The sequence below is a fragment of the Tyto alba genome, unplaced genomic scaffold, assembly GCF_018691265.1.
Source record: "Tyto alba isolate M040663 unplaced genomic scaffold, T.alba_DEE_v4.0 Super-Scaffold_7, whole genome shotgun sequence".
Taxonomy (NCBI): Eukaryota; Metazoa; Chordata; class Aves; order Strigiformes; family Tytonidae; genus Tyto; species Tyto alba.
Genome location: NW_024881328.1, coordinates 13,145,701 through 13,171,732, shown reverse-complemented (window position 1 = coordinate 13,171,732; position 26,032 = coordinate 13,145,701). Strand labels below are relative to the sequence as shown.

Below are 26,032 nucleotides of genomic sequence, written 5' to 3'. Positions count from 1 at the left end.
TAAATTCATCACAGTACTTTGTCACTGGTGGCAAAGAAAAGAAAAAGGAACATTTAAAAGGGTGATGAAATGTTTCAAGAAAAAGCAATATATTTTTATGTACTTGTAAAATCCATTGGCAATGACTTTTCTGGTTAATTGGTTTCATCTTATTAAACTAAAAACCTATTTGTAAAATCCAGACATATGCAAGCATAAGTCCAATTTCTTCACTAAAAGCCAATACGCCATTTCAAAGAAGAAAATTAAGCAATACAAACCAGCTTCCATTAGTCTGAAAGCACAGGACTTGGTACGGAGAAGAGAAATGGAATAGGGTGCCTGACTTTTCTAAAATGCACTTTGGAAAAATCATGTTACTCATTTACCCCAAAAATGCAGCCCCCTTCTTCTTTGACCCTGTGAAAATGAACGAGTATTTTGGCCCAATTATGCAATGATTTATAAATCAGCCTTCTGCTATCTTTCCCTGTACTTGTCATGTTCAGCTTCTTCCCCCTTATTAGACCACTCTTCTCATTAAATAGTCCCTCTGTCTCACTTGCCAAAGAACTGCCAATGGGCCCCTGATTCTACAGAAGAATAGACCCAGCTTTACCAATGGGAAAGGGTCTCTAATGTACCATGGTCACAGCACAGTGAAGCATGGTAATTTGCCTGTGTTAATGATGCTACTTCACAATGATCAGGAAAACAAAAATCTTTAATAGCTAAATGACACCCGGTCCCTCTGCAGCCTGTTAAATTCAAGAAGGTGGAAGAAAACTCAATGTCCTTTAAGAGATGAGCTAAAAGTGGCTGCAATGTTCTTTTTTTTTCCAAATTCCTCATCTGTGTGGAATCACTAAAATGGGTGATTTTGTGCTGTGATTAGCACAGAAAAAACAATCCAAGTGTTTCAAAATGTTTTAGCGGCTTAAAGGCAAGGAATATTAGGGGGGAAAAATAATGAATATGTATGTAAACATTTTTGGACATACTATACACATGCATGATTCTCAATCCCCCAGTTATTCTGCTTTGTGGGAGGGATTTTGTGCAAAATACCACTGAAAAATGGGACCAAAGCATAATTACTTATTTTTTCCCTTTTAGGTGAAAAGAGGAAGTCATTACTGTGGGAAGGACAGAGGGGCAGTCTGCATGTGTCATTGCTTATTTCTGAGGATGCTCCAATTCCACAAAGCACTGAGCTCTTGAGTGCTAAATCAACCCTGAGAAAAGCTTTCAACCTCAGTTCTTATCAGAAGCTTTTCACTTCTTACAGATGGGTTCCCTAGGCTGCCTGGCTAGGCAAAGCAGTGATTGCTTTGGCCAGTCTGGTTGCTCCAAAAAGTTAAGCTCAAATACAGCACATTAAGCTACTCAGTGGGAGAAATTCTGCTCTCATACTTGGCCAAACCTGAGAGACAGGATGGCTCTGACTTTGATGACATTATTTGGTGTGCACCAGAAGGAACCAGGGATCATAAGCAATCATATGGTGCATGTTTGGTAATCCTTTGGCACTGTTGAAAGGTTGGAGAATAGACTTAAACATAGGTTTATGAAAAAAAGATGAACCAATATTTACAATATTGATCATACAAGAAAAGGCTTCTATGATATTTTCCAAGAACAGAGGGAGTGATTTGTCAGCCAGTTGCAGTTCTGCAGATTTTGTAGCCGCCTGACTGGCACATTTCACGCATTCCTTGTCCAAAACTTTCTGGTACAGCTGTGCAAAACAGGAGCAGGACTTGAATTCAAGAGAGCTGCAGGAAGGCAAAATTGCTGAGAAATTAGGACCAAGCCATTTCAATGCAACACTTGTCCAGGCATTCTTCAATTCATGATGTTCAACACTTAAACCCTGAGATAAATCTCTGTTGTAATTAAGCAATAGCTTTTGCTGTAGAGTGCTTGGGGTGGTTTTTTTAAAGATTATTCACTGTAAAGTTCATCAGTTGATTGTCTTATTGTCTTACGAAATTACGTGCTTACCACCGGAAAAGTTTGTCAACCCAGGCTAAAAATAAGCACCTGAAGACTCTCTAAATACCTGTTTACTCAACCTAGAGTAGCACTCAAGGGGAGTACTAAAATCTTTGAGACAAATGCCACATACCGCGTATTAAAAATTCCCCCAAATGTTGTATTTTTAAGCCTTTCTTTACTAATGTGCCTGCTTCAACTAAAAAAACATGTTCTAAAAACTCCCCAAGATGCATGTTTCAATGGCTGGCTCAACATTTGATTTGCAGATAATGTGGCTACAGCACTAGCAACAGGGCTTGCAGGGGGAACATAAGCAAATCAGCATTTTGATGTCCCTTAAAGACCAAACAATTTACTGTCAATTTAAATATTAACATTTTCTGAATGAATAATTTTGATACCTTACATGTTGAGTTCTGTGGACCTTGCCAAGTTGAGACCATAATACTCACCAGCAATTTATCAGCAAAGCCATGGATGTCTCTTCAGAGGCCTGATATTTGAGACCTGTCCAGGCAGTCTCCCTCTGAACTCAAGAAGCCAAGGAAAGATTCACAGCTGTGACCCAGCACAAGTGCTTCTCCAGTGGGGCATTCAGACTCCCTCCCAGGCCTTGCTCAAAGCCACTTGGCAGTGTGAAAAAGGCATGTTGTTGCCTTCCAGATGCTGAGAGCAAAATAAACCTTCGACCCTGGGGCAAAATTCACTTCTGCATCAGAACTGGCAGAGATGCTCTTCCTGACACTGCATGTCTCAGATGGGTCAGGACATGAAACCAAGAGAGCTCTCACTGCTAGTAATGAATAGCCACCCCCTCATCCTGCCAAGCCAGTGCAGTACCACCCCTTCCTTTGAGGCAGCAGAAGCAGTGGAAGCAAACACCGAGTCAGGGGACAGAGCAGGTACAGAGGCCACAGCCACCTTTTACTGAGGCCGGGGAGATCCCTGTGCTGCAAAGCCTTGAGCAGTTCAGCCAGCACATCAGCGGCCTGAGGCCGTGGCCACTGCCTCCTCTGCCCTTGTCTAAAGCAAGAGCAACGCAACAAAGGCTTGTGAACAGAAAGGCTGGAGGATCTCACATAGCACAAAGTTCCACCTCTTCGTGTCTCTCTTGATATCAAACTGCTAGTGTGAACACTACTGCTCATGTACAGGGTTGCTAGCACCATTCGGTGTGGTGGAGTTGATACAAGGTATTTGTCATAGTAACTTAAGTAACAGCCATGATTTCCCCTCTAGATTTTGCAAGATGAGCGCATAGGTGCAATCATTAGATTCATTAATTCTAAAATAGTGGTATCTCCTTTGCTTGCTACTTGCCAGGCAGATATAGCCACCAGGGTGTGCAGCTATTAAGTGGAAACCATAGTTCCTATCACCCTTTTGGTGTTGTTTTTCACCTTCCTTTTACTGTGCATTTTCCTTGAGCTCTTTCTCTTTTGATCTCCTTCAGAAAAATGGCCTCCTTTATTGATTAAATTACAAATTCCAATGGCAGATGATTGAGTTACATGATAACACCTGACGAAAGCCATCAACTACAACTGAAATAAAAGGAAAAATTAGCACTCTCTTTATTACAAAAGGTTTGGATGTTGAGTAGCTGACTGAATTAAATGGAGATTGAGCAGATCTGAGAGAATTGATTAGGAAAAACAATGCAGAATCCAGAAAAGAGCTACCAAAATTAACAGCTCACTAATTCACCTCAGAAAAGGATGGAAAAATTTGAGGAAGAAAAGGCAATTGTATCTTTTTCAAGCATTCACAAGCAGGAATTGCACAAAAGCTTGCAACTGTGATAAGACTCCTCAGATACCCAACTCTGACACCAGTGTACCAAAGGCCAACAAATACATGACCAGGTCAGCAGCCCCTCGGGTTCATTCATTCAGTTTCTAGTAGGCCTTTTTAATTAGTGGTATCACAAGAAAAATAAGGTTCTTGGCCTTTGTTCTGTGCCTGGGAACCAAAAGCATGCCAGCTTTTGGTAATGTATCATTGCATTTTATGCACTGCTCATCTACACTAATGAGGTATTTTTACTTTTGTCTGTTTGTGGCATTTCCTGTAATACTGACAGATGTCTTGGGCTTTCCTCCTGCAGATTAAGCAACCATTATTGGAGTTCTTAATTGAAACAAGAAGCTGATAAAGCAAAGTGTCTAATATAGCACAATCCACTTTAGAACCACTTTAGAACAAGGAAGTGTCATCTTCCAGTCACTTCCTTGCAAGCTCGTTGCAAGGTAGAGTCTAGCAAAGATGAGTTCTAGGAAAGCTCTGGAAAGAGTATAAACATGGCTGTTAAAGAAGGGTTGCAAACATTATATTATTTTACTTACAGCCTCTGCATTACTGAAGTGTCATATCCAAAGTCACGCTCCAGGGAAAATCCTTAGTAACCTGTGGAAACATCAGAAAAAGAGTCTTCAGTGGTTGTTTCTAACTACATCTTCTATCCGATGGGGAAGAGAATTTAATGGCAAATTTTGACAGTATTTTGGAAACAAAATGTAAAGAATATATTATTTAAGTTTAACCACAAAGCAGGGTAAAAATTTTACTTAATGATCATCTGAAGATTGCTCCAAAACTTGCTTCAGCTGCAATCATTTTCTTCATATTTGCTTTCTGCAAAAATTCTAGCCTACAGATTTGCTAACAGCAAATGTTTGTAAAAACAATAAATATTTTAACAGAGTCAATCTAACTTAGAAATTGTGCAGCCCTGCCTGAACTTTTCACAATCCTTAATGCTTCAACCTCATGGAAGAGACAAAGAACCGCTCTTGTCCCAGTTTCCAGGTGGAAGATTTGAACCAGTGAGAAATGTAGGCTGTGAACATACATCTTATTCCTCACTGCAGTGCTCTGCTTGGGGACATTCCTGTCCCCACCACCCATTACCCCATTTCATCATTCACCCCTGCCAGAGTTCATTGCACCCTCCATTCTGTCAGCAGAACTACTTACCAATGCAGTCAGATATGGGTTAGTAAAGACCTACTTAAACTGTTCCAGTCAATCCAGGAGCTGCAGCCAGATGAAGATGTATGAACACAGCCTACACGATTTGCCCCAGGTCTCACAGCAAGCCTGTCAGGGTAGACAGCTAGCTGTGAGGCCACAGCCCCCCTCTTTCAAACACTGAGGGTACTGATCTCAACACAAAGCACAGAATGAACAAATTTTCTTAAGAAACACACACCTCAAAGGTTATTTTCATTATTTTCACCCTTCTGTCTTATCCAAAACCTCCAATTCAACCAAAACCTGATGAAAGAGACAAAAATTGTAAAAAACTGTAAGAAATTGTAGATTAATTTCTAATAATTTTATTCTTTAGTTTCACGTGATGGCAGCACCTGAAAGCCTACCCTATGCCTTAACTCTTTGTGCTAAGCACTTTGCAGATGTTGGCCATGGTGGTGTCTGCTCCCCAGAGCTTACCAACGATTCATCAAGGAGCTAAAAGTGTAGGCAGGGAAAAGACAGAGACAGCAAAAATCAGAGGACACTTCTGTGCAATGGCTTGTGAGCACAAATCCCACTCAGCCAGTAAGAAATGATTTACGGGGAAGAGATTCCGACCATGTTACCTCTTATGCTTGACAGATAATCTCAGTGAAATCATTTATCTAGTTATTTACATGGCTTTGATTAGAGCAATGTCTGAGCATTCACAAACCAGACGTGTTTTTCCTCACCGCACTCCTGAGAAGGAGCACATGCTGTTAACTCTACATCATAGACAAGGAATAGAGATACTAAAAAGACAAAATGTTTTTTTCCAGGGAACCTAAAATCTGCTCTGCTAAAACCCTATAGCATGCCAGAGGGCTCCCATGAGTTAAGGTGCCACACTCAGGGATGGGCCATCAGACTTCAGCCATAGGCAGATCTCTTACCACCCTGGAAATTCTTCATTGAACAGTGGCTTCTAAATAGTGTGGAAAAAGGGAGAAAAAGGAAAATAAAAATAAAAAGTAATAAATGTAGCAACATCTGAAAAAAGCAAACTACAGCAACAGACGAACCGGTCACCCAGTTCACTGGGAGGACTGAAGCAACTGTTTGCTACAAGAAGCCTCCTTCACATTTCCATAACCCTGAAAATGCTCTCACAGTCCCTTCTTTCAACATTCTAAGACAAAGACACATATGCACTCTCATATTTACTTCCTCCTCCTATCAGTCTTCCCTTATGGAAGAAATCATAGGAAAGGGACAAAGATGTGAAAATGTCTGCAGCTATTCTGCTGGGGCTGAACCCTGAAGGTGGGAAACCTGAGGGAACCTGGCTGTGTCAGGGCACCCAACAAAAGGACTCAGTCTTCACTGCCTGTTGACTCTTGCTCTTTAATATTATAACTGTGGAAATGCTTTTTTGGTGATATCCCAGGAGGCAGTTCAAGGCCCAGCATACCAGGTTGTAAGAAAATAAGATGCATCTGTTAAATCAAACCTCCAAGACTGGTAGTCTTTTCTAAAAGGTAAGCCACCGGTCAGCACAAACTCTCAGGTTTGATCACCAGAAAGATTTTTGGTCTGAAAACTGCCTGACTCTCTACACATAATAGCTCCCTTCTGCTAGAGAACAGAGGATTCCCTAAACTCATCCTTTGATCTGCAAGAAACTGAGCCTTCTTCTGAAATTACTTCTCAGATGTTTGAATTCCTTCTCAGGTTATAGCATGAAACCTTTCCTATCTCTCCATTAAAGCAGCAGATAGACAGATGGGATAGTCTTCATCTTTCAGGACTCTGGAAGTTCATTTCACATTAAATTTTAAAAGGATTGGAATGCTCAGAGCTCCTGTTGAGGTTAAAAGAACCAGACCTGTAGACTGTGCTCAGTCAAATCTGGGAAAATCCGAAGCCTGGTAGTCCCTCGATAGTGCTGTCATCAATTAAAAAGAAGCAGGATAATACAATCAGCATATTATAGTGGTCAAACTTCCCCCCTCCACACACACCTCCAAATCCATGCTGTCTTAGCCAAAAGCAGGGAACTCCAAAATTAAAATAAACTGCTCATCCTGAGGCAAGGAGCCTGTGGAACTAGTGCAGCAGCTGGCTCACCACCTTTGTGGAGCAGGAGAAAGCAGGCACCTCCACTCTCCCCAAGGCCACGCTTGCATCTCCAGGGCTGCCAGCTGAGCTCTGCTAAGTGGGGTCTGCTGGCAGGGGCATGCGGAGGTGGAGCTATAGCAGAACCACCACAGGATGTGAATGTCTTCTTTGATGGGTTTTATCCTCTCTTCATCCTCAGTCTAAGGCAGGGAGGTGTTATTGCCCTTTTGCAAGCTATAAAAAACCCAGCACAGCAGATGGATTAAATACCTCACCCAAGGTCCCTTGGGACACGCACATCTGCACTGCGAACTGATCCCAAACTGCCATAAACCCAGTCTACTGCCCTTCCCTTCAGCCCAGCCTAATTCTCTGAATTTCATGATGATTCAAAGCCCTATTTAAAGCCCCTACAGCTATGGGTGTGTGCAAGGAATTAAGGCTGAGCCCAAAAGTTTGAATTTAGCAGCTCTGATTGGGATTCTTCTTGGTAACAGCAAAACACAGAGCTGTGGGGTTTTAACCTGACATGGAAAAAAAGGTGGTACGTGTCATCTGGGTTATGATGTAAGCCCCCAAGAAGATACAGTAGCAATGCCAATGTCTTCTTCTTCCCAGTTAAACTGTCACCTAAACAGTACAGTGGTGGCCACTCAGCCTAGCGCAGCTTTCCCAACCCTGCTGCTTGCTTACATAGTAAGGGCTGCTATGAAACAGGAAAAAATAGATACAGAGGAACAGCTACTAATATCTCTTGCAGTCTCCCAATGTAAAGGAAGTGGCCAGGCACAGTTACATGCTGAAATGAAGGGCAGCCGGGATAGCTGACAAGGTTCAGAGACGCATAGCCATGGTTTACTACTCAAATCATGCTAAGCTCTTTAGTCAAGCTTTATTATTACAGATGGTATTGCTTGCCCTAGATCTGATGACCAAAATGGGGTTGCTCTCTGTAATCCTTCAGAGTCTGCTTATAAATCAGAGAACACTTCACCCCTGGACACGCAGCACTAATAGATAACAATTTAAATGGTCCAATGTTTTATCCTTAGCAGTCACTCATTTGGGTTATTGTAGACAAAAATGAGGTCAGGAACTGTGGTCATGAGCCTTAAGTTAGAATAGCCTCAGTCTGGGGTCATCTGGACCACCCTGGCCTTTACATACTATGCACATAGCTGACACGTAACAGCAAACTATAAGCTGGAGTTGCAAAGTTAAGAAACAGCAACAGCAGTAGCATGATTGCTGTGAAAATAATTTTGAAGGCATCAACCCCTAAACATGCACAGGAAGTAAAAATTGCTTCTATATAAGCCCTTCCACTTTTCTCAGGCATCTAAGGGATGTCCTTTATAAAACATGAGATAAGAGCAGACTTGTTGTTCAGACTGCATATCTGTATCGTTCCTTGGATACCAACGAAAGCCCAAAGGCAGGTCTTGGCATCTCATCCCCTTCTTATAAACTCTTTCAGAAAGTTAGAGCTGACTTTGACACAAACATGATGAGAAATGGGGAGCTATCTGTGCCATTCTGGGGAACATGCCAAACTCTGTATTAACACCCCCCACCCTGTTAAAAACAAAACAAAGCAAAAAACAACAAAAAAACAACCCTCCTGTTTGCTACTGATTAGGCAGCTGAATTAAAACTGATGAAGTGATTGGATAGGATCCAAAGCTGTTTATCTGCACATAAATCACAGACATGCTTTACTCAGCCAGTATGGATTTACTGAGCTAGGGGAAAGACCTCTTATTCAGAATGCTGATTATTACAGCAATTAAAATATCAATGAAGCAAACATTTGGGTTAGAAAGCTGTTAGGGGCTCCTGGAGAAATCATTCCATTAAATATGAATTCAAACAAATTTCTAACTAAAATAAAAAAAAAAGGTTTTAATAGACAGTTGGTTTGTTTCTTCTAATTAAGTATATGATGTTAGAAAAATCAAGTTCTAAAGGAGGAAAGACACAAATTAACTAGCTGGACATGCCAAAGGAGATTAAAAAGGAAGGCTGATACATATTTTATGATCACAAGGGAATAAAAACAAAATTAAGAGAGATGTACTGTCAAACCAGACACCGTGTTAATAGCTGAAGTATATGGCAATAAGAACTGCTGTTCCCACAGCTATTAATGTAAACTGAAAATTGGGAGCAGGCTGCAGCAAAAGAAAATAAATCACACTTTTTTTTCAATTTGAAAATATGTGTAAAATAAATCCCTACCCTCAGCATCCCAACCCCCCCAACAACAAGACAAACACGGTCATTTCAGCAAGCTACAGCTTCCAGGCAAGTGAGACAAGTGACAATTTCTTACCATTAATCATGGCTAATTTATTTACGTAATTTTTCTACTTATCAGAATCATTGGCCTGGAGATTATCTCCCCCTTCCCCTTTGAGTCCTGAGAAACTATTTAACATGGGAAGTGGCTAAGGGGGGCAAAGAGGGGAGACTGTCATATAGCCAAGTTACGCATCCCAGCTGGAATTTGGGATGATGTCTTGCAGTTCTGACTCCTTCAGCCAAGTTTCATACAGGAAGCATGACTGCGCCAAGGGTGCAGTGAAATACACTGAAGCCAATAAATAGCACTTGACTCCATTAACACACTCATGCTATGGATCCCATGATGAAACCCTTAGTCACCTTGCAACGTGTTTGTTCACAAGGTAGCCAAGGACTTGCACAAGGGAAATGTTCAGCAGCCAAGCAGATCCTCTGGTGAAGCCTTAGAGATGCAGTATGTATGTGGGATGTGTATGCAGAGCTCTTCCAGAAGAGACAAACGCTGCTCATTTATAAGGCGTATAGGGAAATACCGGCCGTGGAAGGTCACAGTCTCACCAGTGAGATAAAGAAAAAATTGCTGTGAGGGACATCACCAGCCCCAGGAAGACAACCCACTCTTGGCACAGAGCCTCCTCTCCAAGACTGGGATGGGTACAAGGGTACCAGAGAGGAGCAGGCATCTCCATCAGTTCATGCAGTTTTCATTCATACATAACGATCTGTTCCAGCTGTGCCATAGAACAGGAATTTGTCACCAAGTGACTGGCAGAAGGGGATCTTTCTAGGACCCTGGTTTCAACCTCGGTGTTGTATTATTTAGCTTTTTTTTTCCTCAGTAACCCACAGCACACATCCTCTCCTGCTCAGCACGCCTTGTGTACCAGCTGCCCCCTGGCCTCACTAGAACAAGAAGGTGGCTTCATGTTTAATTAAATGACCAGGAAAAAGTTTCTAAAATTCTTAGATTCAAATTTTGTAATTCATGCATTACAAGTCTGATGGCTACTTAAAAAAGCTATTAGTAAAAAGAACAATTTCACCCAGCATAGAAATACCTCCATTTTTGTGCAGGAGTAAGAGATAACTTTTGAGGAACGTAGCTGACAAATTACTTGACAAATTTGTCAACTACTTTGGAGCCATCAAGATGAAAGGCTTTATATAAATGTTGTATTATTTTTTATGTATATATATAAAAAACACTTTTACTGGACTGTTGATAAAAGCCTGAGCTACAAAGGAACTCTTTCCCCCAGTTGAGAAAAGGCAAGCTGCTAGACAAATCAGTTCAATCTCTCCCTTTCAAACAATATAAAGCAGTATAACTTTCAGGAGTAACACCTCATCTGTTTTTTTTCCAGACTGCCTATCAGGAATCAAGCAGTAAGTAAACATTTGAAAAGTGTTCCTCTGAGACCAAAGGTTTAGATTTGAGTCACAGGATCCATTGAAAAGAAAAATTGCTTCTGTGCATTGGGACAGTGCCTTCCCTTCTGAAAACTTTATAGAAAGAATAAATGGAGATAATCTTTTTACAAGGTATAGCCCATATGGAAATTCATGATTGCTTTCCTTTAAAAAAAGTTAAGATAGTTCAGAAAGTGAGAATGGGGTCACCATTAAAAAAAAAAAAAAACTTTGCAGAAGATTTCCTAACAACTACAGACAGTAAAACTACGGTTAAAAAGCTTTATCGCGTTCTAAAGTGAAGCTCCTGTTGATTAGAACATGAGATAAACAAAAGAGGGAAAGACATAATAAAGCCCTAAACCACTGAGAGTATTTAATGCAGAAGTGGGTATATATATACCCAGAAATTGTTGATTAAATATTTTAAGGATCCATTCTTCTCCTAGTACAAAACACTCGCTAGAGTAGCTTCAGCGCTGTGGCTCCCTGAAGACTGCATTACTGCTTGTTAGCCCCGCTCAATCACTGCTGTGGAGGCACAGCTGAAAGGAATCATTGTTCCTGCTTTACAAAAGCAAAACTGAACCTCTAGAGAAGGTGAGTTATTTGCAAAGGACTTTATGGCAAGCCAGTGGCACAGCTGGGGGAAGGGAGGAACCCCAACTTATGGGCTGGTGCCTCCCGAACACTAGTCCCCATTGCTTGTGATGTTTCTACAGAGAACACCACGGAGTTAGGCACTACTTTCATTCCTGCCTATTCCACTTACAACCACAACTATTCATTTCAAGCTGTCACCAAAAGCATGTATATATACATGGAAGGTCACAGAGGCAGGGCCTGGGATACTGCCTGAAGACAACACTTAGGTCTAGATTCTACTTTCAACGGTGTATCTAAATAAACTCTTTCCTTCAGTGGGTTTATACTGGCCATGAAAATTTGATCCTAAAAGGCCTAAATTAAACCGAAAGCTGCTTGGAAGTAGTTTTCTGTTGTAGTCGACATTCATCCCCAATTCAGTCTGATTACATAGTGTAAGCGTGGCGGGCACCTGAGGACAGAGCATAATCCCGCACCATATGCACGCTGTGACACCCAGACAAAGCAACATAAGTCATGGAGCCAGACAGAGCCCCCTGGGTGGATGCACCAAGCTGCATACTTTTCTTTAACACTGATTAATTTAGGTGATTGGATGAGTCAAAGTTTCAGAGGGAGTTTTAGTTCATTACTTTTTTTTGACTTCGGCTATTCCAAGAGAAGCTTTAAGGGACAGAGGATCTTTTTAGCATGTAGTCATGATTCTCATTAGCACTGAAAATATGAATTTGAATATGAAAAGAGTTCAAGGGGAGATGGGAAATAACTGCAAACCTCTTTAGTCAAAGAAAATGCCTATTCCTCCTTCGAAGAGTTCAGCTGCTGCACACCATTCTGGGCAATGAAGATCAGAGAGGTAAAACCCATTGAGCAAAGTTCACTCTTTGCATTGTTTCTAAACCAGACCCAGGATGTAATAAGTAGACCTGCCCAGACAATTTCCAGCATGACTCTCTTCCGACAGTAAAGCTTGATTTGTCAATATTGACACATCCAGTCTTTTGGTTTTGCCAGATCTATCAAAAAAGAGGTGTCTTGTTGGTGTCTGTTGGCGCCTTGCATAGCTCCCCGCCGGCTCACACTGCAGGGTGCCGGAGAAACAGCTAACAGGGTCTGTACTTTTACAGCACTGATGGCTCCAGACCAGAAACCCCAAGCTTGCAGCAGCCCTGCCACAAACCAAAGTACTGGAAGTCCAAGCAGATTTTAAGATCAAACTCCCAGGACTTCTAGGATCCCCAGTAAGCAGTCAAATAGCTCTGAGTAAGATAACATTCCTCTGCCTCTAGACTGATCACGGTACAGAAGGGACTTGCTTGAGCAAGCTTCCAGAGCATAAGGAGCACACAACTATGCCTTTTTCTCTAGGGACAGTGGCATTCGGTCCCTCTGGCTGTGTATTTTTTTCTAGCAACGGGATTAAGCCATATGCTCCCGTCCTCCCTTGCCAGATGACCAAATCTATGCTCAGTATACCAACCTGCAAACGAACAGTGTATCTGGGATTTCTGAGGCTTACTGAACACCTTTCTGTGGACTGTTCTCTGCAAACGGCACCACCTGATCAATTCCCACAGTCTCTTTCACGCCTCCTCTTTTTCAGAGGATTCCCAGTCAGGGAGCTGCCTGCAGGACCAATACTGCTACTTCCCCTGGAACAACTTTGTGTGGACCCGGATCTCTTTGCCAGACAGTCCAAAAGGAAATGAATCAACAGGATGGGACCAGATTGGTTATTCTGGAAAACTCTGTGTTGTGTCCATCTTTCTACAAAATCATAGAGAAACATTTTACATTTCTGTCAAAATAAAAAATTAATTTTCTATAAGGAACTTAAAAATGCCTTAGTATTTTCCAGACAGAAGCTCCAACCTTTCCAAAGTGGAAACTTTTCCTAGTTTCAGACAGCACAAACTGGGCACAGACTATAAATAGTATCTTCTTGTAATGCTATAGCGGAAAAACAGTATTACAAAGCTAACCCCTTGCAATGCTGTTTACTTAGTCTAGGACCAAACTAATCAATTTTCATTCATTGTTCCCCTGCAAATACTGCATCACATCTACCTATATTGGGTGGTTATAAAGTAGTAGGTATTTGTGTAACAACAAACTCTGGCTAAACACACCAACAACATTATTTTGGATTTGAACTGGTATAACTAGGGCCTGAATGTGACCTACCTTTTTAGTTAAACTGTGCTTCCCCCACTCACTAAACAGCATCTGCAAAAGTTGCATCAGTTCCCTGCACTGCAGCAGGCACACATTTTTTGTACCTGGATGATTACAGAAACCTACCTGCTTCACTCACAGTCTGAAATACAAGGTCTTCTTTCCCAGCAAAATCAAGGGAGAAGGTCCCATTGAGTCCAATGACAGCAGAGTTAAGAGAGCTCTGAACCATTTGGAAAACCCTACACCTAATGTCTGTCATTCTTTGCCTTGTCCAAAATCACAAACAGGCTGTAGCAGCCTCAGAAACAGAGGCCAAGTCTTCCAACTCCCAGACTGGTGCTTTAACTACTTGACACATCCTCTCATCACTGGAGCAGGAGAGATAGAATGATCAGAGACCAAACCCCCTCATGCTGAGCAATCTGAAAACATCAGCACAACAGAGACGGGTGTCATTCCACCACTAACTCACCAGCCCAGTGGTCAAGTCCAAGACAAACGTCCCGGCAGCAGTCCAAGGCTGGAGTCCCAGAAGGTAAACCCGTCAAGCATTAGTGATGTAAATGCTCCCTCTCAGAGGCAGTCCCACTGCAGTCTTCTCTGAACCCCTTGGACTCTGCAAACTTCCTTCTCTGGCATGCCTCTTTGGCCTTCTTCCTTCTATTTTTCTCATAAGCTTGTTTATGGATGATTTATCTAAAAAAAAAAAAAAATAAAAAAGGGGGTGTTTTTTTCCTTCATTTATAAAGAAGTGTGCCTGCATTTAGATGATACAATAATGATGTTATAAAGTCCTGTTTGAGGACTTCTGTCAGGTCCTTCCTCTTTCCTGAGTTATATGACCAAGTTCTTCTGAAGAGAGCTCATAGCCTTCATGGTAAGCATCACCTCCCCTTCTCCCTTCTCCCAACATTTTTTGTAACAACTTAAATGATCCCATGCCTGGTCTGACCGCCAAATCTGATATAGTCATTATCTCCAAAGGCTCTCTTTTTCATTCATCACTGACCAGGACACAGAATTCCTATTCAGTGTAAACTTGACTCAGTTCAATTTTTCCAAAGACCATTTGTTTACTTTCTAGTAGAGACTAATGAGTAAATATTATTTGGTAGGCTAGAATTTCATGAAGCCCGACTAAAATGAGGGCTCCAGATCACTAGATGCAGCATAAACATATGGTTAAAAGTTTGTAATCATCCCCAAGACTACAGAAGCATCCTGTGAGGCAGCCAGGAAAGGAACTGAAGTCAATTTTCTGAGTCCCAGTGTAGAGTCTTAAACATCAGCCATCCTTCCTCCATCTCTCTGTTCTCAGAAAACACTTACATTCTGAGTTTCTGCCTAGCTAGCAAATATCTAAAGCTAGCAACTATCCATCTCCAGTACCAACTCAGTTACAATTTTAATTGCAATTGGTTTTCTAAGTTGTTGTCTCCTCTTGTAGTAACTTTTGCTGAAAATATACCTCCTGTTGTTGTATGGGCTCCACTCTAATCAAGCTATGCTGTTCTCTCCACATGTTTGGCACCGCATGTAAAAACCAAAGTGCCAAGTTCCTCTGTGAACTATTCAGATGCAGCACTTATATATATGCCTATCAAATGCAGAGAGAAGTCAAACTTTGACCCTAAATAAGTTGATATATGAAAACATGACAGTGGTTCTTTGGCTAGAAGAAAAGAGAGATTATTTATAAAGCCTTTACTTAATTCTTTGTGGCTGTATTACAAAACAAGCAATTATAAATCTCCTCAGATTGTTCTAAACAGTACAAGTAAACTTCACAAAATGAGATACACATGCCAACATTATAAATGCTTTTCCAAACAGAATTGTTAAGCACAGTTACAGCACTGCTTCAGGTCAGTCTAGTCCAGTAGTAATTACATGTGTTAAGAACATGCAAAGCAAAGACCAGATTCAGGCAGTTTTCTTCACCTATAAAGAAAATAAAATTCAAAGAAAGCCCAAGAAAGAGTGAACAAAGCTTCAGAGAAGTAATGAAATCCCCAAGCTTGCCCTGTATGCAGAGCTAATGACGACTCTGTTAGTGAGCTGAAGAGGAATGGCATAAAGGATGGAGAATCTGCCAGACACTGACAAGCCGAGATAAAATGAAGAGAAGCAGTTATAAAAAAAGACTTGTTTTGCCTTGGTGATGAACTACTCTGTTCAACTACAAACCCTGAGCAGAGACAGAAATTAGACTATGGTATCTAACCAAAAAAAGGTGACTGACACCTATTTAAAGGAGAGAAGATATTGGAAATAAGTCGTTAGTTTAATAACACAGGAAAGACTTTTCTCATCTCACAAAGTTTCTCCCATTTTACATGGGGATAAAAATGAAACTTTCTAGGGAAAGACCACCTGGCATCTGCACCCTAAGGAACAACGGGATGCCCTAGCATAAAAGACTAAAGTTTAAATCTCAACGCTGCCTAATTTAACCAGACCCTCTTAACATTTGTCTTTCACTTCTCAGCCAAGAGTATAAGCCACAAAGTTACTGGCTATTCAGAGAGATGTATTTATCTGTACCTTAAATAGTGGCCTGCAACTACTAGCACATTCCCACTCATCTCTGCTGTCTAGTAACATGACTCCAGCCTGCATAAGCTATACAAAGTATCCCAACAAATTCTGAAACATTCATGCTTTCACCTTTTAACAACACAGAGGACTGTCTGCATGAGGGCACGTTTCAGTGCTAATCACAGAGCTTTCTGCAGCTACATACTTCCTTTACTCAGTGCAAACACACACATGCTTGTGGGCAATAATAGGGACATCTAGGACCTTTATTCAGAGAAATTAAGGCAAGAAGGAACCAACAGATCATTTTCTCTGACCTCCTGCTGACAACTCAGCTTCCCCAGTTACACAACTGAGTCCAGTAAGTGCTACATATTAGCTGACGAACACTGGTAATGTGCTATATAGGTTCAAAATATATTCCCACAAAACACCCAGGGAACATTACATTTCATAGGGTCCTGGAACAACACTACTAGTATAAATTTTGTGGGTTACTATTCAACAACTTCAATAACTCATCTGTAATTGACATTCTATGATCACCAAAAAGCCAAAAAGATTGAGTTATTTCAGAAAACTGTCTTGAACTTACTCTTTATAATTTGCATCTCCTTTCCTCAGTGCTTACAGCTTCTTTTTTTGACATTTACTGCCAGTGCAACTGCTGCCATTGCTTTCACTGAACGTCACAAGTACTTTATTGCTAATTTTCAGCTAGTGCAAAAAGTAGAGAAGATCTGAGAGCAACTGGGATGACAAGTTCTCCAAGAACCTTACAAACTTACGACTGGAACAGAAACTTAGAAACCAAGACTTAGAAACTCACAACTGGAATAAGGAGCTAGCAGCTAAGGCAGTCTGTACACCGAGTAAGGGATGTTGCAGAACCAAGAGTTAAAATAGAATAGATTGCAAAAATCGTTTCATTTCTACTGTAGAGGAAACAACGTCCACACCAGTAAAGATGGTTACTCCCACAAACATTTATGTCTTTGCACTGGGGAAAAAAACTTGACCAAAAACCAGGTTTCCATCTGAAACTTCCCAGTATCTAGAAACTGATAATTTTCGTTTTTTCCAATGAAAATCTCAAAGCTTAAAGAAAGATTCTATAAAAGCAATGTTTTTACAGGAATAAATTTATTTTCCAACCATCTCCCCAATATACACATCCATAGTAGCATGTAACAACCAATGCTAATATTTAGGCTGATCTATTTTCTTCACAAAAAGCAACACTTCTTTATTTCTCTTTGGGACACCACCCATTTTCATCTCAGATAATTATGAAGTAAAATCTACTATCTTCTCCACTTCCATTGCTGCTGCCAGAGACCAATGCCTTAAGACTTTTTTTCTTTTTCAGTGTACAGTTAAATCCCTAGCAAGCTCTTCCCATCAGATTATTCCATTAACTTTCCAAATGATATGAGATCACAGTTTTACATTCACTTCCTGATCATTATCAAGGTCCTGGAAATACTGCGTTAATTTTTGAGCAGTTCAAATCCTTATGAGAATTCTGTTACTTAAACAGAGTAATCATCAGCTGTGTTGGACAACATAAGCCATTTACATGAACTGAATGCTATAATTTCATTTAATTTTCAGACACTGCAAAACCCTTCAGTTGGTGATCATTGCCTGTTAACTGGGATCCCTATGAAACCTTATTAATTAGATATTTTGTGCCCAGCAATGTATTTAAAATAAAGCAAGAAATATCAACTGTATATCTGCACCACAAAGAGAGAAACTTTTTTATCAATCACTTGTCTTTATCATATTATCACTGACTTAAGTATCAGTATTGGTTCTTGCATTGTTCACTAATTCCAGTAAATTTACACTGGAAATACATTTGGTCCACTTTTACTCAGATGTGAGGTTCTGGCAGTATGCATTCATAGTCTTTTTTTCATAAACTCTTCTTGGCAACACAGATACAAGGCTGTTTTCAGACATTCTCCTAAAAAGTGCTGTAGCAAGCAGGAGACTAAGCGCTCATTTGGAGCTTCGAGACCTGTAGGTGGTTAATTAAGAACAACCGCTGCCTTACTAACAGCCATCAGGTCAGCTCTGCTTCAAGGAAACAGTGGAAGTGGAATACAACAGTCGGATTTTGAACGGGTACCTCTGGGGTGTCCAGCTGTCTCTGCAACACAGTGAAGAGCAAAGCACCCAAGTCCCATGCAACCCTAGGAAAAATCCCCACTAGCCTTTCTAGAACACAATTCTGACCAGACACAAATGCTGTGAGGCTGTAAATCTCCATGTGGTCTACAGATCTCAGCTCATACAACCACAGCGCACTTACCTTTTTGTTTCATATTGTGAAGCCACAAAAAATCTAATTTCTTTCATAACTGTTAGAGATGGAAAAAGTATTCTCAACATGTACCGACGCTACTGTAATGTCTTTGTGCAAATACTGATTATTAATGTAACTAATGGTGATGATGGACAAGGCTGACAAAACACCACTGGGTCCTTGATCGAACGCACTGTATCAGGCAGGAAAGGTTCAACTCCATACTCACTGAATTCGGAAACCAGAATATTTCTATCTAGTTTGTCATAACTACCTCATTAAGCAAATGATTTCCCTTCCTGCCTGCCCTTAACCATCTAAAAGTTTAGCCTCATTTCCAATCTGAATTTGCCCTTTATTAAATTGAATTCATTGTTCTTTGTGTTACTACTTGTGTTATGTGTAATTTCCTTTTCCCGGTATTAAATGACCCTTAAGATGATCATCCTGCCATTAAACATTTCTTTAGATTAAATTGGCTAAATTCATTCCCACTCTCGTATCTCCTTTAATGTTGTGGTCTTCCTTTAGAGACTGGTTTCTGAAGTTAAGAGCATGATCTTGGTGCGTGATACTACAGGTGGGATCTTAGCAACAGCATAATAATGCATTTGTAAATTCTCTTATCCTGACAAAGTTGGTTTTCAACCTTCAGGCCTTATGAGTGATTTTGTTCTTCTCAAACACATCACACTAAAATGAGAGGTGTTTTGATAACTTCCATCTTCCACTAACTGCTTTCATTTTGCATCACTCATACACATGGTACATTTGCTGAAGGCTCTGTTTCAGACCTGACTCTCCCCTTATGACACCACATACATCTATACATGGAATTAAAAATCTGTGGGGTCTCAGTGCTGCCTCAAGGCTTGGGAGAGTTGGCAACCAGGTTCACAGTGATGCGAGAGGCACTGGATCGTGCTGCCAAACAGGGATGAAGTTAAGACCCCATATGGTTTCCTGAATCTGAATCTTGAACTTTTTTGTACAGGATTTATTAAGGAGTCAGACATTGTCCCACACCAGTAAGGTTAATGTAGTTGTGAGTTTCAACTGAACTACATCTGCCTTCATTTGTGTTTGTTTTTCTTTTCCTCACTGTTCACATGCAATTTGACACAGTCATTTCCTTGGTTATGATCTTTTCCTGTACATCTTTCTCTGGATCTGGACCAAAACCCACCTTTTGTTACAGAAAACCACTGGATAACGATCCATTTTTCACTGCATCTGTGTGAACAAGCACAGCAAATGCTGAGGGGAGCAGATTTTGAAGTGAATCAAGGGAGGTAAATGAGCGTAGGATCCGGGGCCCAAAAGCCATTTTGGGAAGACATTTCTGAGCTACCTTAATAGGATCAGCCTGTCATATTTCAAAACAGCATCAATGGAAAGAAGTAATAAAACTTGTCTGATCAGTTTAAGCAGAGACATCCCTCACAGTCGCTTTCTGCATGCGTGCACATGCACTCACACAAACACACACGCTTCTTCACCCGTAGGATCAAACCTCTTAAATTTCTTTCATGATTACTTTGCAAATAGTTCATAACACAACCCAAGACCCACCTAGAAGATTGTGTTACAGTACATATACTCTGAAGGTGCTCATTGCTAAAGCTTTTTTTTGAACAAATATGGATATCGATATAATCTGAGTATCTAAATATATATGTATGTATATGTACACAGACATTTATTTATTTATAATTTTGGCCTTCTGTGCCCCCAGAGAGCGAAACACTTGGAAATTATTCTTTCAGCAGGTCTGTGGCAGCACGGTGAAAATCTCTCTGCTCTTAATTAGTCAAAGGCTCTTAAACCCAGGGAGATATAAACTGCCAGAAGTAGAAATCTATTGAATGTAAGAAATGTGCTTTAGGTAAACAGCAGGGAATAAAGTACAAAATGGCCTAGTGTTACTTGGCTTGACAGAGTTTTACTTTCCCTGGATCAGCAGCAGATCTTTTAGTATTCCTCCTATACTTTTAATGAAACTTTACCATGGAATCTCCCTTGTATCATGATCTGGGATTCACAAAAACAATGCAACAGCCTATATATTCTTCTGATTATATTTTCTAGAGCAAATTTCACACAGGCCATTTATAAGTCACTCACTCACCAGAAAGCAGAAGAGAAGAATGCTTTCCATCTCTACTAAAAAGCAAAAAGCCTCAAACCAAATAAATAGCAAAAAGCAGCAACTCCATTTCCTGAATTGTACACAGCTGTGTGACACCAGCAGTGACTTTTATGATACCATATGCCCTACTGAATAGTGTTTCACTCAGCTGATGTAGCCTTATTAGAAGGTTAATAAAGAGGCATGATCTTTGGCTAATGAAGGCCGAGTCCATTATAAAGGAGATAACTTTCAGCTTGCAGGGACAAAGAGGGGGAGGGGGGGGGAAAGGCAGGAGAAATCTCTGATGAGGACACTGTTGGCATGCCATAATTTGCAAAGCACGGACATGGGGCCTTTTATGGGGTTTCACCACAACAGCACATGGGGCAAGCAGAGCCAGGACTTGCTCCAAAGTCCCCTGCAAGATTCCCTCCTCTGAGCCACCCAGCAAACCCAGAGCCTGTTTCTCAGCTTGAGGGTAACAGAAACCAATTGTCCCAGCTCTCATCTGCTCCTATGTTTGATGCTACTTACCACTTCGAAGGACTGTGTTGCAATTAAAAAGACAAGAGGGGGTTGCCGGCCTGGTGGGCTTTTTTATCTCCAGGATGCAAAAGAAGGAAGGTCTTGGATACAAACCACCTCTGAAACACGTATGTGGAACTGTGAGCTGTACCATCCCTGAGAGATGGGGCTGGGACACCTTCAGGCACCAAAGAGCCTCCATAGAAAAGAGGAATCCTCACCTGCTCTTTCTATCACTGCTGAGAAAGTGGGAAGCAAAGACTGTTTTTATTGAAGCAAGCCTTCGTTTCACATATGCACCCATTTCCACAGAGCCTAAGCCTGGCAGGCTTCTTCCAGCCTCCCAGGAAAGCATTTCCAGCACACCCTGTCCCGAGACCCTCCTTCCCTCTGTTCCCTACACACACACACACTCAAATCCCATCAAGGTAAACAAGTGATAAGACTTCAGGATTAGGTCTACTGACCTCAGAAGGAATTTTGCTCAAACAAGAATTAAGCCTGGAAGGATTTTGTCCTTACTAAGACGTTTCTAAATGTTTCCCACATAAGAGCTTCAGGAAAATGATTTGTGGAATTTACATCCCGCTTTGCTCCCTCAGTCATTTTGGCAGCTTATCCTGGAGGGCACTGGAGCTGGCACTCAGACAAGCCGTCAGCTCGCAGCCTAACAAATTATTGATTCTCTCCTCACTTTGAAGCAGACAACAAACTCCTAGATGCACTGCATCCTTCAATATCTCCCTCTGGAGAAATACCCATTTGTAACATTGGCAGTAAGGGGGCATTTCCATCTCTCAGGCCATGACGGGTGGATGGAGCACTCCGCTTTATGTATTTTGCTCTTCTGCCTTTAACTAAGGATTGGTGACAAGGGGAGATTTTTGCACAGAGCATAACTTTCAAATCCACACTCAGACACAGCGAGACATACGTACAAATGTTCAAGTGCACGTATGTAAAACTGATTGAATCTAGAATACCAAAGGTATCCAACAGAAAATGGGGTTAAGAGCTTGTTTTCCCCAGTATTACATTATTAAGAGGCAAACACAGTTTTCCATGAGTCATGCACTTAATGAGCTCCAGATTGCAGGATACAAAAAGATCTTGACATTGGCTTGAAGAAACAAGATGTTCAAAATGATCTGGATACATCGAGGCACTTCATCATAAATGGCACATCACCACATTGGGTATGAGTTTTGCTAAATTCCTGTTATTTTTCTGCAACTCACAGCAATGTGTCCCAAACTTTCTTGCTTTCTTCCTGCCTTCTTCCACTGTCCACTCACTAGGGATGTAGGTTCTCCCTTGACTCACTGCTGTGGAGGGGCTGAGTCTTCTGCTGATGATGGTATCCCAACTCTGCAGCCCCCAAATGCTGAAACCAGCATGCAGCAGCCAAAAGTGCTGGGGACTCATCACTAGAGTCATGTCAAGAGCAGCATGAAGGGTAGCATCTACTCCTACCTCTCTGCACGTAGTCATGGGAGCAGCTCTCCCCCATGCCAAGGGCTAGAAATGAGGGCATTCGATGGAGTCCATCACAGACTGCCCTGCTGGGGTATATGGGACAGACCCAGGAGCTGATCCCCGGAGCTGCAGCTCACACTCTTTTGTTACATCCCATATGCAATGCCTCCCACTGCCTTACGCCATCTCACATTAGGACTAGAAGGGGTCCCTTGGGCAAATTCTGCCTGCTCCCAGCCTAGAATACAGATGAATCCAGCAGCCCACCTATTCTGCATTGAAATGCTTCCTCTGCACCTGAAATCGATACAGTTTTCATGCAAATTTTTACTACATGTGCTGCACCAATTCTAAACATTCATTCAGTCGACACATCTAAATAGCTCTGAGAATGATATTATGGTTTATCAGGTCAATAATCTACAATTTTATATCTCCCTAAACACATATTTGTAAACAGCACTATAAACACTGATAAGGTTATTGTGTGAAACTCTTCTACCATTTCCAAGTGTATTTTTTGCAAATGATAATTTTATCAGAAACATTAAACAGCAAAAAAAATTACTTTTTCCTTCAGCCACTCCTTTTCTGATTCAGATTGATATAACAGAGATTTCAAATGTGCAAGAAATACTCTATATCACAAACACTTTTCATTGTCCCTGTGTATTGCAGTATGTCCCAATTTCAAGAGTCTGCTTTGGATAACGTTGCCAAGTTACTAAAAAAAACCCCTCAGTGATGGGCTGTTTGCATCCCAGGGTCATAATAATGTAACCTGGTGACACTGAAACATCAGGATGTAAACAGTAAAGAGAGAGGAGGATATTGACCCAAGTGGCTAAGTCTAAAAAACTGCAATTCCAAAGCAACTTACACCATTGGATACATTATCAGTATAGGTACTTGCAGAACTAGATGCCAATTTTAGCATTTCTTGGATGAATTTGCAAACTGAGTTCATATGTTGGGCTCACTGCAAAATAGAGACCTCTAACAGATGCAGATTCATATACACTGAAGAGGCTGAAATAATCACTCCTAACCCCAAGGCAGAGAAATAGGAGAACATTTGTTTTCAATATTTAAATCGACTAATGCTACAGGATATCTCGTCATTAATACAAACATATATAATAACAGGCAGAGGACAGCACTGAGACAGCCATCTATCCTGAATGGATGGTTTTGCAGCCTTAAAATACACTGGATACAAATCAAATATGAGCCACCATTAGATGCAACATTTTAGGTGATGGACTGATAGTGAAACAAGATAAATCATGTTTATCTTTTATTGGTCTAATATATAAGTTGTTACACATGAGCCTTCAGGCCAGAAAAAGTCTTCTGGGGGCTGGCAGCAGAAAGAACATTTCTGACCCGAAAGCATCTCACTGGTTTAAGCCAACACAAAGCCTCTACCTCTGTCCATCTTATCTCAAGCAGCTGAAAGTATTTTTTGCAGCCTGTTTGTGACAGTCGCAATGACAACTTGCACAAACACAGCAGGCCCAACAGAAAAGTCCCTACTGCTTAAAGTGCTCTGTTTGCTTTTTGCACTGCCTCTATCCATCCAGGGTATTTATAGAGCACAGTCATTGGGATGTTCACAGCCCAATTGTGGTGACTTGGCAAGTTTCACAAGAAACATAGTCACGAAAGGAGCAATTCTCTGTGAAAACAGAAATACTTTCACCTGTCACTAGTACTGGGGTGTCCCTGGAACTGATCATCGCAAATCTCTTGGGATTACAGTACAATTTAGGGAAGGAAAAATATTGTTGTCAAGGTGTTTCTCAGAGACAGCCAAATGGGGATTTGACCAGGAGTGACTTCTATGTCTCTTTTGATAACGTTTCCATACAAACATAAGGGCCACTTAGCAGTGACTGGAACAAGCTGTTTCCAAACTGAAAGCCTGAAGGGGTGTTGGCCGAGTTAAAAAGCTGAACTCTGAAATCAATGACTGCAATAACTAGGACCCTGTCTAGACAATCATAGAACCCCCAAAAAAAAACAACTTCATTGTTGTTCACATAATATCAAGAAACATGTGAAGCACAGACAGTTTAAGTGATCTGGCTGCCAGGATCAGAAACTTAACTGTGATTTCTTGCATTTGCAAAACATCTTCTGCACCAGACCATGGGCTGGATTTTTCAAGTCTCTAGGAATCACATGAATACTTAAATAGGGTTTTCAGCAGCACCAAGACCGAAGTAGTCAGAAAATCCTCAGAAAATTTTCTCCTTGAGCCAAAACAATTTGGGAAATCATATCAGTTCTGATGTAATTATGTCTGAAATTTTAAAAAAAGCGAGAAAACTGTAAAAGTTCTGAAAATAGGAAAATCAGACATGGAAAACTTTGAGAAGCATAATATTCTGAAATAAGGTTTTGCTTCAGCATGTTCTGTATTATGCATCTGAAAAGAAACGTTTCTTAAAACAAAGGTTTTCTGTGAAACCCAAACAAAGTTTTTTCCCCCCTCAGAATTTCCTTTTCAGTTTTGAAGCTTTCTGGTTTTGTTCCTATTCAGAATAAGTGCAAACACTAAAATCCTACATAAAACATAGCTTTTGTCCATCCCACAACTTACAGATGAAACTCTATTCCTCTCTATAGGGGCAACATACACAAGCACTTCACAAAAAATCTCTGTTCTGTGCCTCTTGGTATCGTTAGGCATCTAAATATTTTTTTAAATGTAAACTCAGCTGGTTAGCAAGAAATGAAGCCAGGTAGCCCTAAAGCGTACACCAAACTGCATTTCCAGACAAGTCAGCTAGAAGCATAATGCTATGAATAATCTGAACACAACTCTCACCCCCCACCCCCCTAAAAAAAAAAAAAAAAAAAAAAGGAAAAATAATAAAAGCAAAAGGGAGAGGAAAGGAATTCAAACAAGTAGCATCCCTATGATAACGACAGTACCGGAGCATCGCTGTGGTGTAGCCAGGCTGTGGCAGGCGATAACATTCTTTCCCCAAAGGAACCTTTAAGTTTATGACAAATCAGGGATGATGCTCAACAGCTATTTAATGAGCTCCACAACAGCTGCTGAGGTCTGTGTGCCACTGCAACACAGCTGGAAATGCACAGTGCCGCAGCATTAACTGGATAATAACTCAGGGCTTGCCAAGCACTGAGTATCACTAACTTTTTCTGATGAGTTATTTGTGTCCATAATCAGCTGTGAAACTCTTTAGGAAAGATGTTCTCTGAAAAGGAGGATTTATCTGAAAAGGAACCCACTGTCGTTAATAAAGTTGTCTGGCCTCAAAGCCTCAACAAATCAGACTCAAACTCACAGTGCGGTCTTAAGGCAGCTAAACGTCTTCCCAGCAACGGATATTTAAGGAGTTTTTAGAAGAGTAAAAATTGCAAACAAACAAATCAGTGAACCTCTGTCTAGTGGAAAGGATGATTTGCTGGGGAGCACAAGAACTACCATGCACCCATCACAGTATGATCAGGGATGAAAAATTTTA

At 40.9% G+C, this 26,032-nt stretch overlaps 1 protein-coding gene across 7 annotated transcripts in view; it reads right to left on the bottom strand.

The window, feature by feature from the left end:
• Nucleotides 1-26,032, bottom strand: part of SEMA5B (semaphorin 5B) — a 270,332-nt gene that overhangs the window by 180,315 nt on the left and 63,985 nt on the right. For 5 of the 7 annotated variants that reach the window (XM_042784212.1, XM_033003412.2, XM_033003408.2 and 2 more), the window contains exons 2-3: nt 14,024-14,247; nt 4,323-4,383 (exon numbers count right to left, since the gene is read on the bottom strand). The gene's annotated coding sequence lies outside the window, so the exon portion shown is untranslated. The remainder of the gene's footprint in view (nt 1-4,322; nt 4,384-14,023; nt 14,248-26,032) is intronic. The other 2 variants (XM_033003410.2, XM_033003411.2) reach the window with 1 other exon arrangement.